Source organism: Bos indicus, chromosome 2 (genome assembly GCF_029378745.1).
Source record: "Bos indicus isolate NIAB-ARS_2022 breed Sahiwal x Tharparkar chromosome 2, NIAB-ARS_B.indTharparkar_mat_pri_1.0, whole genome shotgun sequence".
Taxonomy (NCBI): domain Eukaryota; kingdom Metazoa; phylum Chordata; class Mammalia; order Artiodactyla; family Bovidae; genus Bos; species Bos indicus.
The window spans coordinates 22,108,948-22,129,914 of record NC_091761.1 but is presented as its reverse complement, the minus strand read 5'-3'; the positions used below and the strand labels follow the sequence as shown (position 1 = coordinate 22,129,914).

The 20,967-nt window shown below is 42.0% G+C and overlaps 1 protein-coding gene and 1 long non-coding RNA gene across 6 annotated transcripts in view; one reads left to right on the top strand and one right to left on the bottom strand.

The window, feature by feature from the left end:
• The window catches only part of LOC109566325 (uncharacterized), a 51,057-nt gene extending 44,923 nt beyond the window's left edge, over positions 1 to 6,134 (top strand). For 4 of the 5 annotated variants that reach the window (XR_011570785.1, XR_011570784.1, XR_011570783.1 and 1 more), the window contains one exon: positions 5,810 to 6,134. This is a non-coding gene — a long non-coding RNA (uncharacterized lncRNA). Of the gene's footprint in view, positions 1 to 1,438 lie in introns of all 5 variants that reach the window. The other variant, XR_011570786.1, reaches the window with a different exon arrangement.
• WIPF1 (WAS/WASL interacting protein family member 1) overlaps positions 1 to 20,967 on the bottom strand; it is a 128,926-nt gene that overhangs the window by 86,024 nt on the left and 21,935 nt on the right. The gene's annotated exons all lie outside the window — the stretch shown is intronic.

Here is a 20,967-nt window from a genome sequence, read left to right as displayed (position 1 = left end):
CATGAAGTGATGGGACTGGATGCCTGATCTTAGTTTTCTGAATGTTGAGCTTTAAGTCAATTTTTTCAGTCTCCTCTTTCACTTTCATCAAGAGGCTTTTTAGTTCCTCTTCACTTTCTACCATAAGGGTGGTGTCATCTGCATATGTGAGATTATTGATATTTCTCCCGGCAATCTTGATTCCAGCTTGTGTTTTTCCCAGTCCAGAGCTTCTCATGATGTACTCTGCACATAAGTTAAATAAGCAGGGTGACAATATACAGCCTTGAAGTACTCCTTTTCCTATTTGGAACCAGTCTGTTGTTCCATGTCCAGTTCTAACTGTTGCTTCCTGACCCGCATACATGTTTCTCAAGAGGCAGGTCAGGTGGTCTGGTATTCCCATCTCTTTCAGAATTTTCCACAGTTTCTTGTGATCCACACAGTCAAAGGCTTTGGCATAGTCAGTAAAGCAGAAATAGATGTTTTTCTGGAACTCTCTTGCCCCATAATTCAATGTACTCTACATTGTTAATTTTAAAATAGTCTATAGTTGCAGAAGTGATTTCCTTTTTGATCCAAAAATTATTTAAAAGGATCATATCTCAGTTTCAAGTGCTCAGATGGAGGTGGAGGTAAAAGCCATCTTGTGTAACTTTCAGTGCTATGTTTTTGTTATATGTCTACTTTTTGGTTAGTTTAAGTTGCTTTGTGGTGTAGTATTTCATCAATTCTTGAAATTATCCATGGTCTTTTGAAAAACTACATATATTTCCTATTTGTTGGGTTAGGTTAAAAACTGTTATGTAGATCTTTTGTTCCTACTTAATTTTATCTGCTTGATCAAATTCTGAAAGTATTCTGTTAAAGTCTCCCGCTATGATTATGGAAAACTTTATTTGTATTTTTAAATTTTTATTTCATGTATATTTTTAATTTGCATTATTTTGCTTGTATTTTTTAACAAGTTTTGGTTTATCTAATTCAGTGTTAAATGTTCAGTTCCTACAGTTTCATTGTTATTGAAGCTTGTTTAATATCTTTTGTTTTATATCTTGTTCAATATTTCTTTTACATTTATTCCTACACTTTTTAGAGTTAATATTAACACTCCTATTTTTGTTTGTTAGAATTCATCAACCTATCCCTTTATTTTCTGCCTTTCTGTATAATTTTGGTATACAAACACTTCTAAAGACAGCATTTAGCTAGATTATCTTTTTAATCAATCTTATTTTAATAGAGGGATTTAAATGTGACTGAATCACATTCACTGTTGTATGCTCATCTTATGCTTGCCATTTTATCATATATATTCTGTTATACTGTTTTTTTGTTCCCTTTTTCGTGATCTTTGCTGATTGACTATGGTTTATATTATTATAGCACCCCTGGCTCTGTAGGTATATTTTAATATCTAATGGTTTAGAAATCCTCCCTATTATACTTTTTTCTACAGGTTAAAATATATGTAACCTTTCTTGGTGAACATCAGAGAACTGCATAGTAAGACCCTGTTAATCGGTAAGGTCAAGCCATTGTTTGGGGAAATTTAATGGTAGGTTCATGTCAATAACAATAATAAATTTTGTGTATATGGGGATGACACTACACAGGCATTAGAAACTCTTCTAAAGAGTATGTGGCCAGGTCTCCATTCACTTCCCTCCCTGCTTCCAACAACAAGAACTGGCTATAGCTTTCACAAATCATGTGGATGAATGTGGGTAGAAGGGCAGTCAAGAACCTAGTGGCTGGCATGTAGCCAGGAACATCCTGAGGAATGTTTGTGCAAATTTTGGACTCAGATATGCGGGCACTTTAGAGATCTGTAGAAGGGAGGCTCTCAAGGTGAACTTCCTGCTATCTCACTTCCAATCACTAGAAGTCACCATCAGCTGAGAAATCTAATCTAGATTTAGGTAAGAACACCAAAGTAAGACTACAAGAACATAAACATATCCTTGAAAGACATGAAAAATCCAAATTGAGGAAATAATGTTGCTAGACCTACTGAGGAGGCTAAAATTCTCAGGTTCTTAGTGTCTAGTTAAAAAAACTCAGTATTCAACAATTTTCCCCTAAAAATAAGGTGTTTTCCACTTTTCAAAAACTTTGATGTAGGTGAAAGGGTGATAGGGAAAATTCTGGCCATAAAATACCTACGCAGGTATTCTTTGTATGTGTTTCTATTTGTGCATGTGTGTGAATAAAGGTTAACATTAAGATTCCATATTTTATTTTTTATGGAGAATCCCAGTGGGAGGGGAGCAATAAGGATAAAGGTGAAACAACTGTTTGAAGACCTGCCATTATTAACTCTCAATTTACTGGACTGAGATCCTAGTGTGAATCACAAATAAGTGATTAAATACCTTAAAAGAGCGATTCTGTTCTAACATAACATATTTTAAAAATTAATTTAGCCACATAAAATTTTATGAAGCAAATCTTTTCTAAGTATTCTCATAATACAAAAGGGGGGACTAAGGGATTCCAAGAGTTGAAGGGATTTGTTCAAACAAGTAAGTAAGTGATAGAACTGGGATTTAAACCCAAAGCTTCTGACTGCAAGACCAGTGTCATTTCCAATATACACCAAAACTTTTTTTTTTTGGTCGACATGTGGCATTGTAGCTCCCTGACCAGAGACTGAACTCATGCCCGCTGCACTGAGAGTGTAGAATCTTCACCACTAGACCAGCAGGGAAGTCTTACATCAAAACTTCTGTCTCAGAGAAAGCTAAACCCGTGCACACCACATGCATGTTGTAAGAGAGAAACTGCAGCGAGGTACACCCTTGGTAGTCAGTGCTTCATGATGTAGGTCAAACAATTCAGCTGGACCTAGAACAACTGTTTCTACACTGACCCTGAGTGACTTCTGGAGCATTATGTCATGCCAAAGGCTTTCCTCATTCGCAATCAAGCAAAAAGACACCATGCACCACATTTCGGAGTCCTAGGAACAGCTACAAAGAAGAAGAAGGGTCAAAAAAGTTCTCTTGCTGATGCACTGCACTCTGGTACATTTGATTATGTCCTTGTAATGTAATTGAAGAGTCATTCTTTGGCATACCATAGGGCCTGATATCGACAAACAAACTGGCCCTTCCCAATATCATGCAGTTTAATTCCAAACATGTAGGCCTCTCACTCATCTTTGTTATTGATCAAAATGTTGAAAAGATATGGCAAACTCCCTTACTCATAAAAAGACTGGCTAGGGACACAAAGAAAGCCTTGCCATTCACCTAGGATGACTTTTAAGAAGCCTATAAATACAGAACTCCAGGGGTGGCAGACAGTATTGAGAACCAAGACCCTCTCATACATTTGTTGCTCCATTCTTTTAGGCGGAATAGTGAAAAAAAGAATGCAAGGCAATCTTAAAATTCAAAAGTGAACCAAGATTATTGGGAGAGATTATGAGTGGGTATTTTGCAGATTTGTAGCCCCAATTCAGAATTTGTATTTTCCCTACACATATCTATAACATAGGAGCAGGAGAACAGTTAATTGCCTATTTGTACAATCTTCCTACTCAGATGTAACCCTCTCTTCCACATTTAACAGCATACAGAAGAGGGCAGAATTGGTAAACAAGCTCACGTCACTCCTAAAAGGAAGGCTTCTGGAATCAAACTACCTGGGCTCAAATCCCAGATCCATTACTTACGAGTTGCAGCGAATTACTTTATTGTTTGGGGCCCAGTTTACTCATCTGTAACATGGAGATAACTTTCTGAGTACTGAGTGTGACAATGCATTCAAAGAGCTTAGCCAGTGCACTGCATAAATCGTGGCTACTATTACTGTTAGTAGGTGAAAATCTTATTAGGAAATTGTACGTTAGAACTTCTCATAAGAAATGTAATCAGAGTCAAGCAATGGGCTTTATCTCCGGGTGCTGTGTAAGCAGGAAATAAAAGATCTTCAGAAATCAGAGGCAGTGGAGTTACAGGTCCTCCAGTCATCCTAGAGAGGCACAGTCCAGCCAGGAAGTAGAATAGGAAGCCTGGAAGTGGAATAGCATTTATGCTTCTAAATTTAGAAGAGTTGGATATATTTGTGTCTGATCAAAAAATGAGGGAAATGGTTTGTGAATTATATCTCCATTAATTTTTTTTTTTTAACGATGAAGGTTTCGTAACCAGTGAAAAACTATGGGGATGAGAAAGAGATGTTTAGAAATGGCCATGAGTGTAGGGAGAGGAACAGATGGCTACACAGGATTTTGAAGAAACTGTTTATGTGATGCGAAGTGTAACACTTTTAAGCCATGCCTTTGGGAAAAACTTAAATGAAACAGATATGTCACTCTTCAAGGCTATCTGGCTTTCTGATGTTTTCTGTGAATGAGACTCTAAGCAGGATCTGCACCATGTAGGGCCTCAGGATTTATTCAGGTTACAATTAAAGTGTGGGTCATATCCAGCTGAGCAACATCAAAGCCAACCACATCTGTTTATCACATATTTTCTGGTTTATGATTTGGATTTTGAAGTGGCTACAGAGAGGCTGAATTACACAATTCTATAAATGAAGTAACCTTTCAAATGATAAACATCTCTCAAGATTTTATTAATATTTACAGTCATTCTGAATAACAATACATTGTATATACCATTATCTATTATTTTCTTTGTCTAGAAATGAAGCTGGTGCTTTGGGAAGTACCTAAAATAAAAACAAGGTGCTGTTTGTGGAACTGGGCTTCCCTGGTGACTCAGTGGTAAAGAATCTGCCTGCCAATACCAGAGATGCAGGGGACGTGGGTTTGATCCCTGGGTCGGGAAGATCCCCTGGAGGAGGAAGTGGTAACCCACTCCAGTATTCTTGTCTGGATAACCCCATGGACAGAGGAGCCCCGTGGGTTATAGTTCATGGGGTCGCAAAGGGTGGGACATTTGCTGAATTACTGTTGCACATCTCTCAATGATATACTTTCTGTGCTGAAAGCCACATAGCAACTAATTAACTTCCAAGCACAAATTGATGTACAACAATGATCGAACATCTCTTTATCTAATAACAGTAGTGTGTTTATTGAAATGTTTCCTTAACATCTTATATAAACTGCATTTTAACCTTAGGGCACAGTGGATCATTAATAACATTGATGGAAGTGGAGGCAGAATAGGAATTAATGGAATATCACAATGAACTGATTATAGTTTTTGTTTTAATAAATTATACTTCCCTTTTTATTGAAAAAATGACCACCATGAACTGTAATATTCATTAAAATACATAGAAATTTTTAGTAATGAGGTGTAAATAGGTGTAAAATAGGTGTAAAACCTAATAGGTGTAAAACCTTCCTAAGCAATAAGGAATATGCAGAGGGCAGATAAGTTGTGACCAGTAGTGTGCTACTAAATGTACCACTACATGTATAAATTCAGGTTAAAAATAATTCATTTAGCTTGATTAAAGACAAGCATTTAAGGTTACAAAAATAAAAACAGCTAAAGCAAGGCAACACCAACACCACCCTGGGCTGTCATTAATGATAAACTGTGTTGCGATCCAAACTGTAAAGGAAAAAAAGTCCAGGAATCCACTACCAAATGTGCTAACAGTGCACTGACACATCTTGGGGTTATGTTTCTCGTTTGCAAAGTTGCAATAACAGATATATTTTATTTACAGAAATCCAACTCTATGCTTGAAAGAGAAAGAACAAATAAATATACAGTGGCAGCCATTTCACTCACCACTCTGTGCAATCTCTCTTGAGACGAAAGCTGTGAGGCTATGGTTGTCACTGGCATGCCATGCTGGGTATAGTACCAGTCTTCAAAAACACGTATCATTCACATTCCAGGGCTCATAAATGGCAGCCGGCCGCTTCACGTGGAAGTCAACCCCCAGTGATCAAGAGGAATTCCCAATAGAGGGAATTTCTACCTTAGCCACAACTGTAAACTTCACTGAACTCTGCTGGACTACAGATGTCTTGATCTCACCGTGGTTCCTCGTCCTGACAACGGCAGCTCAGAAACTCTGCTGCTGCAGTGACTCCAAGGCTCGGTTATAAGCCACCATGCCTTCTGGCGTGTCCTTCCCTCGTGTTCTCCTTACACCAAACGATGAAGTAAAGATTTGAGACAGAGTTTTGAAAAAAAATAAAACCCTTTCATTGTGGCCCAGTACCTGTGATAATTTCATGTCTTTTAAAAGGAAGTTTGGAACATTACTGCTCCTTTTAAAGGAAAAGAGGAGCAGCTAGGCTCACGGAGAGATGAACGACTATCTTAACACATGAAAATGTCCTAATGAAATGCTCCCCGCCACAGTCTTAAAAAAAAAACATGGAGCAGTATGTACTGAAATAAAGAAATGACCTTCCATGTCTCAGTATGTCTCTGAAGTAAAGAGTGACACTCCAGGCAATAAGCACATGAGAGAAAGGTGTTCTGTCTCCTGCAAAGCCAATCTTGGCCTTGGTTCAAGGTCAGCCTCTTCCAGACCCTCCCAGTAGAGGCTTGCCCCCTCCCTCCCCTGGACCAGTGGTTCCCTTGCCCCTCTTACCAGTCCACCTGGGGTCGGCGGAGAGAAATGGGTCTGGCACCTTGCAGGGGTTTACTGAATGAATGAAAGATCACTGCCTCCCAACAACAGAGAAGAGCGGATACTCAGTCCAGTTCACTAGCTTCATAAACGGTCTACTCCCTGTATGCACAAAGTATGAAAACTTCAAAATAAAAAATGCTGGTGCCAATTCTAAGCTAACCTGCCTAGTAATTTATATATCTTAAGGCAAAACTGGACATAAAAACTCCCTCTGTCCCTCCTTCCATGATCTCCTGTACTTGCGCTTCTTGGATCTTTTACTTTTACTGAATCATAATACCATCTCAACTGCTCTTCTCAAAAAAGAATTAAACTCCTTAGCTTCTCAGTTTTCTTTCTAGGATTAAACATAAGCAGTACACCTCCTGACAATATTTTTAACAGAGAAATAGGAAGCCAAACAGAAGGCAATGGCACCCCACTCCAGTACTCTTGCCTGGAAAATCCCACGGATGGAGGAGCCTGGTGGGCTGCAGTCCATGGGGCCGCTAAGAGTCGGATACGACTGAGTGACTTCACTTTCACTTTTCACTTTCATGCATTGGAGAAGGAAATGGCAGCCCACTCCAGTGTTCTTGCCTGGAGAATCCCAGGGATGGGGGAGCCTGGTGGGCTGCTGTCTATGGGGTTGCACAGAGTCGGACATGACTTAAGTGACTTAGCAGCAGCAGCAGGAAGCCAAACAAGATAGAATGTCTTGGACAAACAGAAGGCAACCAATCTATCTTCAGCCATCCTGTGCTGGTGACCACTATTCTGGTTCAAGGTGCCCATGGGCTACCTTCAGAAGGGTGGACAATGAGGATGGCCAGGCAGGGGCCTGCCAGGAGGACCCGCATGAGATGGCCAAATAGCATGGATGAGATTAGCACTATGGTGAACTTACATGTATATGGACAGCCTAGTTTCCTGGCATCTCATGTGCTGTGAATTTGCTCCCTCTGATCTGAAACATGAGTTCCGACCCACAAAGAGCTGAATTTCTCTGTTGTTGGCTGAGCTGAAAAGACAACAATTAGAAAAAATAAAGATTTCTCCACACAGCCTCTCAGAAGGGATCTGGCCTGTGATCTGCCATACTCTGATTTTCAAAATTCAAATGGATTTATCTGTTCATGAAAAGACCACTAAACTGATTGTAAATCTAAGTACTAAGACTATTATTACAGTTCAGCTGCTTCTGAAGCAGTAGCTACCTCGGGCCCTAATAGCCTAATTTTCCTGTATATGCTCAGATTGCTTTGTAAATGCTCTTAATAGCACAAACTACTAGCATTATCCATTAACCTAAAATATAATAATTATGACATTAAGTGTTTATGTGTATCAACAGTGTTACCTTTAAAAAAAAAAAGGAAAGAAATCCTAAGTGCTTTCTAATAGATTGCCTAATTCATCATCATTGAAAAAAGCTGCTATTTCTACTTAGAGGTGGTGACATGAACTTATTGCTAAATGAAAAATAGTAACATACTCTCCTGAGCAAACTATTAAATTGCACACATATCTGTTAACTGATTAGCTCACTCTCCCATGTTTTTCTTATATGGAAAAAAGCTAGCAGCAACATGGCACATTTTGATGGGACCAGGTGGTTCTTACAGTCCTATAAACCCAATGGTGTGATACAGTAACTACCCAAGCTATATAGCCAGGCCACCTCAGTGGGTGAGTGCTCTAGTTATCTACTGCTGTGTAACAAAAAGCCCAAAACTCAGCTTCAGAAAACAACCATTTCATTATCCTCGTGAATTTCCAAAGGGCATGATGGAGACAACTCTTCTCTGTTTCATAACATCTGTGGTCATAGCTGGGATCACTGATAGACTGAGGGCAAGAGAAGACTGGGGCTACAGAATCCACTTCCATGACGGTTTCATTTATGTCTGTTGCAAGGCTGGGAAAGCTCAAGGGTGGGCTCATCAAGACTTATATCTGGCCTTTCTAGCTTCTAGCTGGACTTCTTACTTGGCGGCTCAAGCCTCCAAAAGCAAGTGTTCCCAATAAGGCCAAAGTACAGCCTTTTATGATCTAACCTTGAAAGTCACATGGGGCCACTCTGTCTTACTCTCTCGGTCAAAGAAGTACAATCCCCTTTCCCCACCAGAGTCAAAGGAAATGACACAGACGCATCTCTCACTGGATGAAGCATCAACATACCTGTAGCCATGATTTCAATATCTACAATGAGTCTTCAGTTTCCTGTGTCTGGTACAACAACATTTGGGACTTGAACTTTTATTGATCAGCAAGTGTGTTTTCAGAATTAAAACCACAAATGGTTGCAATTGTATTTCTAAATAATCAGTTTCTCAATTGGTAATATAATGCCTACTTGGGTGTTCAGTTCAGTCAGCTCAGTCATGTCCGACTCTTTGCGACCCCGTGAATCGCAGCATGCCAGGCCTCCCTGTCCATCACCAACTCCCAGAGTTCACTCAGACTCACGTCCATTGAGTTGGTGATGCCATCCAGCCATCTCATCCTCTGTCGTCCCCTTCTCCTCCTGCCCCCAATCCCTCCCAGCATCAGAGTCTTTTCCAATGACTCTTTTCCACTCTTTGCATGAGGTGGCCAAAGTATTGGAGTTTCAGCTTTAGTATCAGTCCCTCCAATGAACACCCAGGACTGATCTCCTTCAGAATGGACTGGTTGGATCTCCTTGCAGTCCAAGGGACTCTCAAGAGTCTTCTCCAACACCACAGTTCAAAAGCATCAATTCTTCGGCGCTCAGCCTTCTTCACTGTCCAACTCTCACATCCATACATGACTACTGGAAAAACCATAGCTTTGACTAGACGAACCTTTGTTGGCAAAGTAATGTCTCTGATTTTCAATATGCTATCTAGGTTGGTCACAACTTTCCTTCCAAGGCGTAAGCATCTTTTAATTTCATGGCTGCAGTCACCATCTGCAGTGATTTTGGAGCCCAGAAAAATAAAGTCTGACGCTATTTCCACTGTTTCCCCATCTATTTGCCATGAAGTGATGGGACCAGATGCCATGATCTTCGTTTTCTGAATGTTGAACTTTCAGCCAACTTTTTCACTCTCCACTTTCACTTTCATCAATAGGCTTTGTAGTTCCTCTTCACTTTCTGCCATAAGGGTGGTGTGATCTGCATATCTAAGGTTATTGATATTTCTCCTGGCAATCTTGATTCCAGCTTGTGCTGCTTCCAGCCCAGCGTTTCTCATGATGTACTCTGCATAGAAGTTAAATAAGCAGGGTGACAATATACAGCCTTGACGTACTCCTTTTCCTATTTGGAACCAGTCTGTTGTTCCATGTCCAGTTCTAACTGTTGCTCCCTGACCTGCATACAAATTTCTCAAGAGGCAGGTCAGGTGGTCTGGTATTCCCATCTCTTTCAGAATTTTCCACACTTTATTGTGATCCACACAGTCAGAGGCTTTGGTGTAGTCAATAAAGCAGAAATAGATGTTTTTCTGGAACTCTCTTGCTTTTTCCATGATCCAGCAGATGTTGGCAATTTGATCTCTGGTTCCTCTGCCTTTTCTAAAACCAGCTTGAACATCAGGAAGTTCACGGTTCACGTATTGCTGAAGCCTGGCTTGGAGAATTTTGAGCATTATTTTACTAGCGTGTGAGATGAGTGCAATTGTGCGGTAGTTTGAGCATTCTTTGGCATTTCCTTTCTTTGGGATTGGGATGAAAACTGACCTTTTCCAGTCCTGTGGCCACTGCTGGGTTTTCCAAATTTGCTGGCATATTGAGTGTAGCACTTTCACAGCATCATCTTTTAGGATTTGAAATAGCTCAACTCGAATTCCATCACCTCCACTAGCTTTGTTCTTAGTGACGCCCACTTGACTTCACATTCCAGGATGTCTGGCTCTAGGTGAGTGATCACACCATCGTGATTATCTGGGTCATGAAGATCTTTTTTGTACAGTTCTTCTGTGTATTCTTGCCACCTCTTCTTGATATCTTCTGCTTCTGTTAGGTCCATACCATTTCTGTCCTTTATCGAGCCCATCTTTGCATGAAATGTTCCCTTGGTATCTCTAATTTTCTTGAAGAGACCTCTAGTCTTTCCCATTCTGTTGTTTTCCTCTATTTCTTTGCATTGATCGCTGAGGAAGGCTTTCTTCTCTCTCCTTGCTATTCTTATCTCTCCTTGCTATTCTTTGGAACTCTGCATTCATATGCTTATATCTTTCCTTTTCTCCTTTGCTTTTCACTTCTCTTCTTTTCACAGCTATTTGTAAGACCTCCTCAGACAGCCATTTTGCTTTTTTGCATTTCTTTTCCATGGGGATGGTCTTGATCCCTGTCTCCTGTACAATGTCACGAAACTCCATCCATAGTTTATCAGGCACTCTATCTATCAGATCTAGTCCCTTAAATCTATTTCTCACTGGTGTTAGGTAAATATTAATTTGGAATACCAACAAAGTATTATTGGAATAACAACAATGAATAACAACAGGCAGATTTGTTGGCTTGTTTTGCCTTTAATTTTATAAAAATTATTCAGTTGGGTCAAAAACATTTCCCCCTATTTCCATAAAGGCTTTATAGCAATCAGATGCCCCAAGTTATATTAGAACACTTATGGAAAGTAAGTTAAAACCAACTTAACTTTACAGAACTAACTTTTCAGCTTGAGGTGGCAAATCTAAGTTTCTATCAGAGCAGGTAGAGAAGTAAAAGCCAATGGTAATACTGCAGACTGGGGTTAACTGGAGCACGTGTGTCCTTAAGATATCTGAGTTCAATTTTTTAGAAAATACCGCACTTTTCATAAATGGCTCTTAGATCACAACTTATGACCTTTAATTCAGATTAGGTGCAGATAGTTGTTTACAGTTTTTTGTCCTAGTTCTATTGGTCTATTTCACACTCCTCTGGGACTAGAAAACAGAAAGTACATAATTCACTAGTTAATAATAAACACGTATTGAGCATTTAGCATGTTGCAGACACTGAGCTAAGCTACTGACATTTGTATCTCATTTAATGTGCCACAGTCCTTTGGGGGTATTACTGAACCCATTTTACAAATAGAGAAATTAAGCTTCAGGGAGGTTAATTAACCTGACAAAGGTGAAACAGCTTGTGAGTAGTAGAGAGGGGTTCACACCCAGATAGGGTTTGATCCTAATACTCTGCTCTCAGCCACTCAGTTCAGTTCAGTTCAGTTCAGTTGCTCAGTCGTATCCAACTCTTTGCGACCCCATGAATCGCAGCACGCCAAGCCTCCCTGTCCATCACCAACTCCCGGAGTTCACTCAGACTCACGTCCATCGAGTCAGTGATGCCATCCAGCCATCTCATCCTCTGTCGTCCCCTTCTCTTCTTGCCCCCAATCCCTCCCAGCATCAGAGTCTTTTCCAATGAGTCAACTCTTCGCATGAGGTGGCCAAAGTACTGGAGTTTCAGCTTTACCATCATTCCTTCCAAAGAAATGCCAGGGCTGATCTCCTTCAGAATGGACTGGTTGGATCTCCTTGCAGTCCAAGGGACTCTCAAGAGTCTTCTCCAACACCACAGTTCAAAAGCATCAATTCTTCGGCGCTCAGCCTTCTTCACAGTCCAACTCTCACATCCATACATGACGACAGGAAAAACCATAGCCTTGACTAGACGGACCTTTGCTGGCAAAGTAATGTCTCTGCTTTTCAATATGCTATCTAGGTTGGTCATAACTTTCCTTCCAAGGCGTAAGCGTCTTTTAATTTCATGGCTGCAGTCACCATCTGCAGTGATTTTGGAGCCCAGAAAAATAAAGTCTGACATTGTTTCCACTGTTTCCACATGTATTTGCCATGAAGTGATGGGACCAGATGCCATGATCTTCGTTTTCTGAATGTTGAACTTTCAGCCAACTTTTTCACTCTCCACTTTCACTTTCATCAAGAGGCTTTTTAGTTTCTCTTCACTTTCTGCCATAAGGGTGGTGTCATATGCATATCTGAGGGTATTGATATTTCTCCCGGCAATCCTGATTCCAGCTTGTGCTGCTTCCAGCCCAGCGTTTCTCATGATGTACTCTGCATATAAGTTAAATAAGCAGGGTGACAGTATACAGCCTTGACGTACTCCTTTTCCTATTTGGAACCAGTCTGCTGTTCCATGTCCATGTTGCTTCCTGACCTGCATACAGATTTCTCAAGAGGCAGGTCAGGTGGTCTGGTATTCCCATCTCTTTCAGAATTTCCCACAGTTGATTGTGATCCACACAGTCAAAGGCTTTGGTATAGTCAATAAAGCAGAAATAGATGTTTTTCTGGAACTCTCTTGCTTTTTCTATGATCCAGCGGATGTTGGCAATTTGATCTCTGGTTCCTCTGCCTTTTCTAAAACCAGCTTGAACATCAGGAAGTTCACGGTTCACATATTGCTGAAGCCTGGCTTGGAGAATTTTGAGCCTTACTTTACTAGCGTGTGAGATGAGTGCAATTGTGCTTTTGGTGAATGTGGCTCCCCTAAACCATAGATGAGTGGTACCTAAGAAGGGGGGATGTGTAAACACTTGGTCAGCACTTCTTTGATTAGAATCCATCCAGTTACACTAATTTGGGGATGGAAATGGAAGTTTACCTGAGGCACTGAACATGCAGAGATAGTCCCTTCCACTCAGAATCCTGTAAGACTGTGTAAAAGTCACTGTACTCCAGCACCCAGAACACATCTCTCTGGACACCTGGAAAGAGATCTGGAGTCTCAAGCTTCTAGAAAATGGACAGTGCCTCCACCATTGATCAGCCTGATAGAATACAATCCACTAGCAAGGCACAACTGACGTATTTATCAAATGAGCACAAGATACGGGATCAAGGAAATCCGCATTTCTGTGCTCAACACCATTTCCTGGCAGATCATCACTTGATTTTCTCTTTAAAAAAAAATCTGTTTTGAAAAATCCCCTTTAAAAAAAAAAATCCTCCTCTATTTCCTTGAAGAGAAAATTCAGAGTTCTCATACATCAAACAAATGACAGAGGCAGTTTTTAATCATTTAAATTATTTATCCTTCATTGTTTAATGCTTTATACCACTCCCCCATGCATAATTTATTACACCATTTATGTTTATTAAAAATTGATCACAAGTACATGCTCTCTTCCCATCCTCTCAGGCTACAGATATTTCTCTGTCAGATCGTTTGAGAGTAGACAACATTTTTTTTAAAAACTGACTCTAATGGTTTGTATGCTGGTCCTTTTCTTAAATTCCTTTTCTTCCACAAAAGGACTAGAGGTTACCTTTATGTATTAACTACTCATTTCTCTTTTTATATAACAAGAATGTTTACCTGAAGACCCACTGAGGCTTTCAGGAAAAAGGTTTATGTTGCTTTTCTAACGTTTAGATGTGAAAAGGATGCATGAAAAAACAAGATTCTAGAGTCTTCTATGACACAGGTCACAGCTGTGGAGCCATCTCTTTCTCTTTGCTTTTTCTATTCTGTTCTGTATTTCCTCCACAAATGACTAATTTTCCTTGCCTTAACTGGAGAGCTTTTTTTTCTCTTCTCCTTTTCCAGTTTCATCCCAAATCCCCTTGCGTTTGCACTTCCCAACTCGTGATTTGTGTTGTTCCCAGCAAGTCACCAACTGCAAATCCTCTAACTCCCCATCACCAGTGTTTACAACCCATTACCCTAAGAATGAAAGGTTCAAGAAGGTGACATCCTTGGACACTCCTGCCTCAGATCTGGCCATTCTTCTCTTCCCCACAGGAGGACAGAGATAAGCAGAAATCAACCAGGTGGGTGAGAGGTGGGGAGGAAGGAAGAAGAAGCACCCAAGGTTCTCACAATGTATTAGTCTGAAAAACGTTCGCAGTGGACTAAACCCCAAAGTAATCACACTTGATACATTCCAGTTGGCTCTGCTTGGTCCTTCCAGCCCACCCCAATGGGATCCAGCCCTGTCCCTCTTCCAGGGCTCCCTGCTGAAGCAGACGGCTGGCCGCCCAAACCAAAAACCTGAAGGTAACCCTCACCTCTGCCCTTTCATTCACTCCCATAACCAGTGAACCAATTGCCCAGACTTGTAGATTCTCCTTTTCAGTATCCCTGGAGTCATCCCCTGAGCCATCCACCACTCTCCCCTGCCTGGCCCCAGAACAATTTCTTGAGGTCTCTAGGCCCAGGTCCTTCCATTCTCAGCATGATGTAGCTATGATCTCTCTGAAAGGCAGATCTGCTTACAGTTGTCTTCCTATCACAACTGAAGCCAAGTCTAACCCTAATATGGCTTACCAGGCTTTCAATATATGATGAGGCTCCTGCTTAGTTCATGGGCCTTTTGTTTCACAAACCCTAGGTGTGACTCCTCCTCACCCCCATAAACACACCCAGGCAGCTCTACTCTCTACACTCCACTCTCCAGCCACACAGAACTTCTCCAGTCCACAGAGGAAACATGTTTTCTCTTGTCTCTGGCCTGGGGTGTATAACTCCAGTGAATGGTGGCCTCCAATGAAGCTTGGCTCCTGGTATTCACACCTTGTATAGTCCCCTGTCTTGGAACTGGGCTGTACTTGTGACTTGCTTTTTAAAAAAAAAAAGAAAGTGCAGAACCTACTAGTCATGGTCTGAGACTTAAGAAGGCCTGGAAGCTTCTGCTTTTGTGCTCCTAACTACCATGGAAAACGTCCAGCAACCCTGCTGAAGAGACCACGTGGAAAGATCACATGAAGAGGCCACTTGGAAAGTAAGAGGTCCTGATATTTCCTGGAGAAGAAAAGCCCAGCTCAGTTCTGCCCCAGCTAACCTGCCATCTGAATGCAGCCCCCGTCTGACCATAAGCAAGAACAGCAGAAGAGCTGCCCAGTTGAGCCCAGCCAGATTGCAGAATTGCAAGCAATGAAATGATTGACATTTTAAGCCACTAACTTTTGGGGAGGTTTGTTACATACCAAGATATAACTGTAATAAGCTCAATGTATAAATGAAAGGGAATACAATACTATTTCACAGAATAAATTTGATGCAATGACAAGTCAATATTGTCATATTGGAGATATTGTCCATATGTCATATTGTCATATCCAATATTTTGGATCTGCCAATAGGCAGATCAAAAAAAAAAAAAAAAAGAGCAGAATATTAAAAGGATATAGAGGAACTCACACCACCAGCTTCCATTTAGAATATATCACAATTTTATTCTGTCATTTTCTTTGGTTTTAAAGACATTTTCCAAAGAAAAAATTTCCTACTTTTTTTTTTTAAGGATTCCAGGTCTGACATTAAAGCTAAGGAGTCCAACCAAGGATGTGATGTGAACCTTAAGACACAAATGGAAACTAGCATGTGGCCAACCCATCCTGCTCTTCCATTTTCTCTTACTTAGTAGTAGTGTAGCTCCGAAGCTATGGATGAGGGCATAGGGATTGCTGTGTTCAAGGCTGACTAGAACATTGTGGGGGCTCCCAGCTTAGCTGGACTGAACATCAGTCCAACTTCAGCAACAGTTTAGCTCAGCGTGAAAAATCACCCAAAGAACAAAATGGCCAATTTTGACTCGTAACTAAAATGATCACTAGAAATAAAACAGCTACCCATAACTTTAGCCCAGGCATCCAATCAATTACATACACACATACACTCACTATACTGATGTGATATACACACTATACTGATGCTCCATGGAGACAGCTGAGGCACTGTTATATAACCCAGGATATGGCTAGATTATTTTCAAAAGCTCTGTAGCTATAAAGAAAGAAGAGAAAGAGTACTAAATTTATAGCAGTTTGGTGGAACTTTGGATTGCTGCTTCTAATAATTACTGCTCTTTCAGAAAGAAAAAGGATTGTTATGTAAGAAATAGGATCTAAGCCAAGTATCTGTCTTTCACAAAAATCAAAAAGCAGAATGTCAAAAATATTTTGTAACAGTTTATACTGGACTAATGCTTTGATGTTTCTGAATGATCTCTTGTAGGTAAAATTATTGATGTATGTTTTGCAATGTTATCATGTCTTTCAAAACTATCTCCAGTTAATAAATCCTACATGCTAGAGAATGAAGAAGTAGGTTTAAGAAAAATCTGGTGGCCTAAATGTCACATGTTTAGAAAGAGAAGGATCAGTTCTCAGTGATTGCAAAGCTGCAGACACTAAGCAGGAGAAACAGAACCTTAAGCATAAACATAAACTTTCAGCATTTATTAAATGTTCTGTCAGTTGATGAAACCGAGCATGAGCCCCTTTTAAACACTGCTGAGAGAGAGCAAAATCTAGACTTAAAAATGGGAACTATTTCCCACTCTCTTTTTTTTTCCCCTAGATAAGGGGGCTCTGTGAATAGATGCCACTTGGCTGCTCCCTGCGACCCAGCAACCCCAGAGAATGGAAAGCTTATTCTCTAACTTTCCCTCTTCTGTGGAATAACTTCTGGTGGAAGATAGACTTGTGCTTTGACTATGGAGAGAGGACAGGATATGCAGGCAGTGAAACTGAGCCAAGCAACTCATTTTTACCTTCAACCCTAACCCTCAAGATAAGAGAAAAGGCTAGCTTAAGAGCAATAGACTTCCCTGGTGGCTCAGATCGTAAAGTGTCTGCCTATAGTGCGGGAGACCCAGGTTCGATCCCTGGGTTGGGAAGATCCTCTGGAGAAGGAAATGGCAACCCACTCCAGTACTCTGGCCTGGAAAATCCCATGGACGGAGAAGCGTGGTAGGCTATAGTCCATGGGGTTGCAAAGAGTCAGACACGACTGAGTCACTTCACTTTCCTTTCCTTAAGAGCAATACGGTTTCTCAAGGGAAGGGACCTGGGATATTGTCATGGGGAAGGCAGTCATCTCAGACACAAAGAAAGAAGGGGTAGTAGGGATGGAAACTCATTTTCCTTATGTGCCAGTTGCTAGGCTGGGCTTGTTCACGTGATTTTACTTACTAGGTAATTAATACGTGTTTATTGGTGGGTGGATGAATGACAAAGGCAGGCAAGTCATATCCAGAAAGGACACGTGAGTCTGTAAATGGTACAGGTGGGGCTGGGATTCAGCAGAGCAAAGTGGAAAAACAAGGTGGGGAGGGCCATAACTGAGCCTTGGAGGGTTAGGGGAGTGTGTGGATGGGGTGGGGAAGGAGGAAGTCAAATCTCCTAACAAAGACTGTGTCCACACAGCTGACACAAGTCCCACAAATGTCCAATCAAATGACTTAGAACCACAGGGAAGCTTATTAAATGCACCAAGTTCATGTACAACAAAGTTGTGCAGAATCCCACAAGCATTCTACACCCTTGCAAAGGGCCAGTGTGGGGCACCTGGGAAAAGTGCCAGGTTGTTCAAACCATGCTCTGTGGGGGCTCGGGGCTCCACGGGTCCCCTCACAGAGCACCACGCAAGACAGATACACCCTACTTTATCCAGAGAAGCTTCCCTTCTGCTGGAGAAAAATGAGTTCTCTTCTAAAAAACCCAAACATACTGAAAACTCCTGGTGCTGCACAAAGACTGTGTGCGCTGCTCCTGGGATAAGGATCCTGGGGACGTACATCTGAGTCGCAGCCCCACTACTACTAACCAGCTGTGTGCCCTCAGACAAGTCATTTTGTATCCTTGAGCCTCTGTTTCAATATCCAGAGAACAAAGGTGACACCTATCTTACACGGCCATTTGGGCATCTAATGGGATAAATTATGTCAAAACACTTGGAAATTATTTCGGAGACACAGGTTTTAGGAAACATACAATGTAATTTTTTTTTTTTAATAAAGAAAGTTCTCAGTAAGTCAACAGGCACTTTCTATGGAGGTCCTTTTCTGTCTCCTATGTTTCTATCAAAAAATCCATGGCTGTCTAGAAGGAAAAGAAAACAGTGCTCACCACAATTTCACTGACAGCCCCAAAGCAGACAAGGCGATCTTACTCTCAAAATCTACCCTTCAGTTCAGTTCAGTCACTCAGTCGTGTCTGACTCTTTGCGACCCCATGAATCGCAGCACGCCAGGCCTCCCTGTCCATCACCAACTCCCGGAGTTCACCCAAACTCACGTCCATTGAGTCAGTGATGCCATCCAGCCATCTCATCTTCTGTCGTCCCCTTCTCCTCTTGCCCCCAATCCCTCCCAGCATCAGAGTCTTTTCCAATGAGTCAACTCTTCCCATGAGGTGGCCTAAGTACTGGAGTTTCAGCTTTAGCATCATTCCTTCCAAAGAAATCCCAGGGCTGATCTCCTTCAGAATGGACTGGTTGGATCTCCTTGCAGTCCAAGGGACTCTCAAGAGTCTTCTCCAACACCACAGTTCAAAAGCAAGCTGGTAGAAGAGCTAAAAACCTCCACATTCTATGTTTATGGCTTCAAAGACAGAACTTACACTTTTACTTGTGTAGGGAAGTTTGACATGGGATCAGAGTTTTAGAACTAGAAGGGACTTCCAGATTATCAACCTCTATTTTACAGATGAGAAAACTGTGAGCCTGGGCTGGGAGGTGACTCATCCAGGGTCACAGGAGCAACCTCAGGACTTGACCTTATACCCAACACTGTTCCATCAAGAAGTCTGACTAATGGCAGGCTCCTGAAACCTGATTTCCCATCAATAGTGTATCTGTGTAAAGTTATCTCAACTTCTCCATAATCCACTTGAACAGACTGCTCAGAAGGCACGCCAAGCGGCGGCATTTCTGCTGTGGCCTGGGGGTAGGGTAAACCACTTCCTGGCTTGCCCAGGACAGTCCACATTTATGCCTGTTGTCCCGGCATAATTATTAACTGTACTCCCTTGCCTCTCACAAGTATCTGGATTTGGATGGAGAATTATAAAGCGCTCTTTGTGCTTTTCTGGGAGGAAGAGGGGGATTCAGAGTAGAACTGCTCCTTGGGAGCTTGGTGTGGTGGTTTGGAACCAAAAAAGACGTGATAACTGTCTTCAAATATTGACAGGTCTGTCCTATGTTAATAAAATCAAACCATTCTGTGGCTACAAGGGATAGAGTATGGACCACCATGTGGAAACCACAGGGATGGGAATTCTTCAGTATAAATAAGTATATACTCTAAAGGGTCTCCAGAGCCAACCTGCCTGGGTCCAAATTCTGGTTCTACCATTTACTAGCTTTGTGACCTCAAGCAAGTTGTGCTTTAGTTTCTCCATCAGTAAAATAAGAATAAAAAGAAAGCCAGGTCCATAGGAAGTGTTTCATAAACACTTGCTCCTACTATTATTACTGCCTGTTATTTGGCAGGTGGTGGATGTGCCCAGAGGAGGTTTTCACAGATGGACTCAGAAGGGACTGTAGGGAGGTCACATCCTGGAGAGGAGTGAGCACCAGCTTAGCTGATGTTGGAAATGCCACCCTAACTTGGTGAACTCAACAGGTCTGCTCATTGCTTGAAGTCGAGCGTGTCAGCAGGGAGCATCTGGTGAGGGCTGCACCCAGGGCTGACCACTCTGGAAGAGGACCTCGTTCAGGACTGCCAGGTGGTGGGAAGGAACAGCCATGCCCACTGCATGCAGCAGCAGAATGTAGTGATTTAAGAGCACGAGGCTATCAGACCATCCACTGTGAGCCTGGGCTCAACCACACGTGCTAGCTGGGACTCTGCAAAAGTTACTTAACCTCTCCGTGCCTCAGTCGCCTCCACTGTAAAATGGGAGAGCCAATCTAAGAGGAGTGAGTGTGATACATGTTAAGCCCGGCACAAAGCAAGTGCCTAACAGATGCTGTTACTGTGACAGTGTTGCTGACCACTGAGGCTGACGGCTGGAGAGCAGGAGACTGAAGGCAGGAGGGGTAGCAATCTGTCCAGGGCCTCACAGCCTAGTGAGCACCTCGCTCTCTTCTCTGCCCAGTGCTCAGTCCAGCTCAGGGCAGACTGACTCACCCATCCTCTGAATCCCCAGGCACAGCTGGTCAGTTGGTGCTGGGACTTCCTGAACTTGGGCGCAGACTTGGTGGGGGTGGGGGGCAGTGCGTAGAGCAGGGCCAGAGTGCAATGGGCAAAACTGAGGGCACCCTACCCAACAAGTGTGGTGAGTCAGGATGTCAAGCCAGGAGCTCCGAGGCAGGTGGAGACGGATGGAGGCAAGAATGATTTTACTGAAACACACATCACGTGGTATCGCTCCCTGGGCTAGACCGTATGAGATTTGAGCCTTTAGAGTACCTGGCTAGGCCTGCATTTCTGACTTCCTCCTCCCCCCTCTCCTCACAGCTCTCTTTCTTTCCCTGGGACCTGTCTAGCTCGTCCTCACCTCAGGGCCTTTGCACTTAGCCTTGCATGCTTCTCCCCAGATACTCAGTCTGGCTCCTTGTCATGCATATCTCAACTCTCATAAAGCTCCCCGAACAGCTGTACCTCAGGGAGCGTTCCTACCATTCCATCCCATCAACCTGTCAGCCTCTTCCATAACCCTTATCACTACTAATTAATCTACGTATTAATTTCTGAAGCATTCACTAGTCTATCTAAGT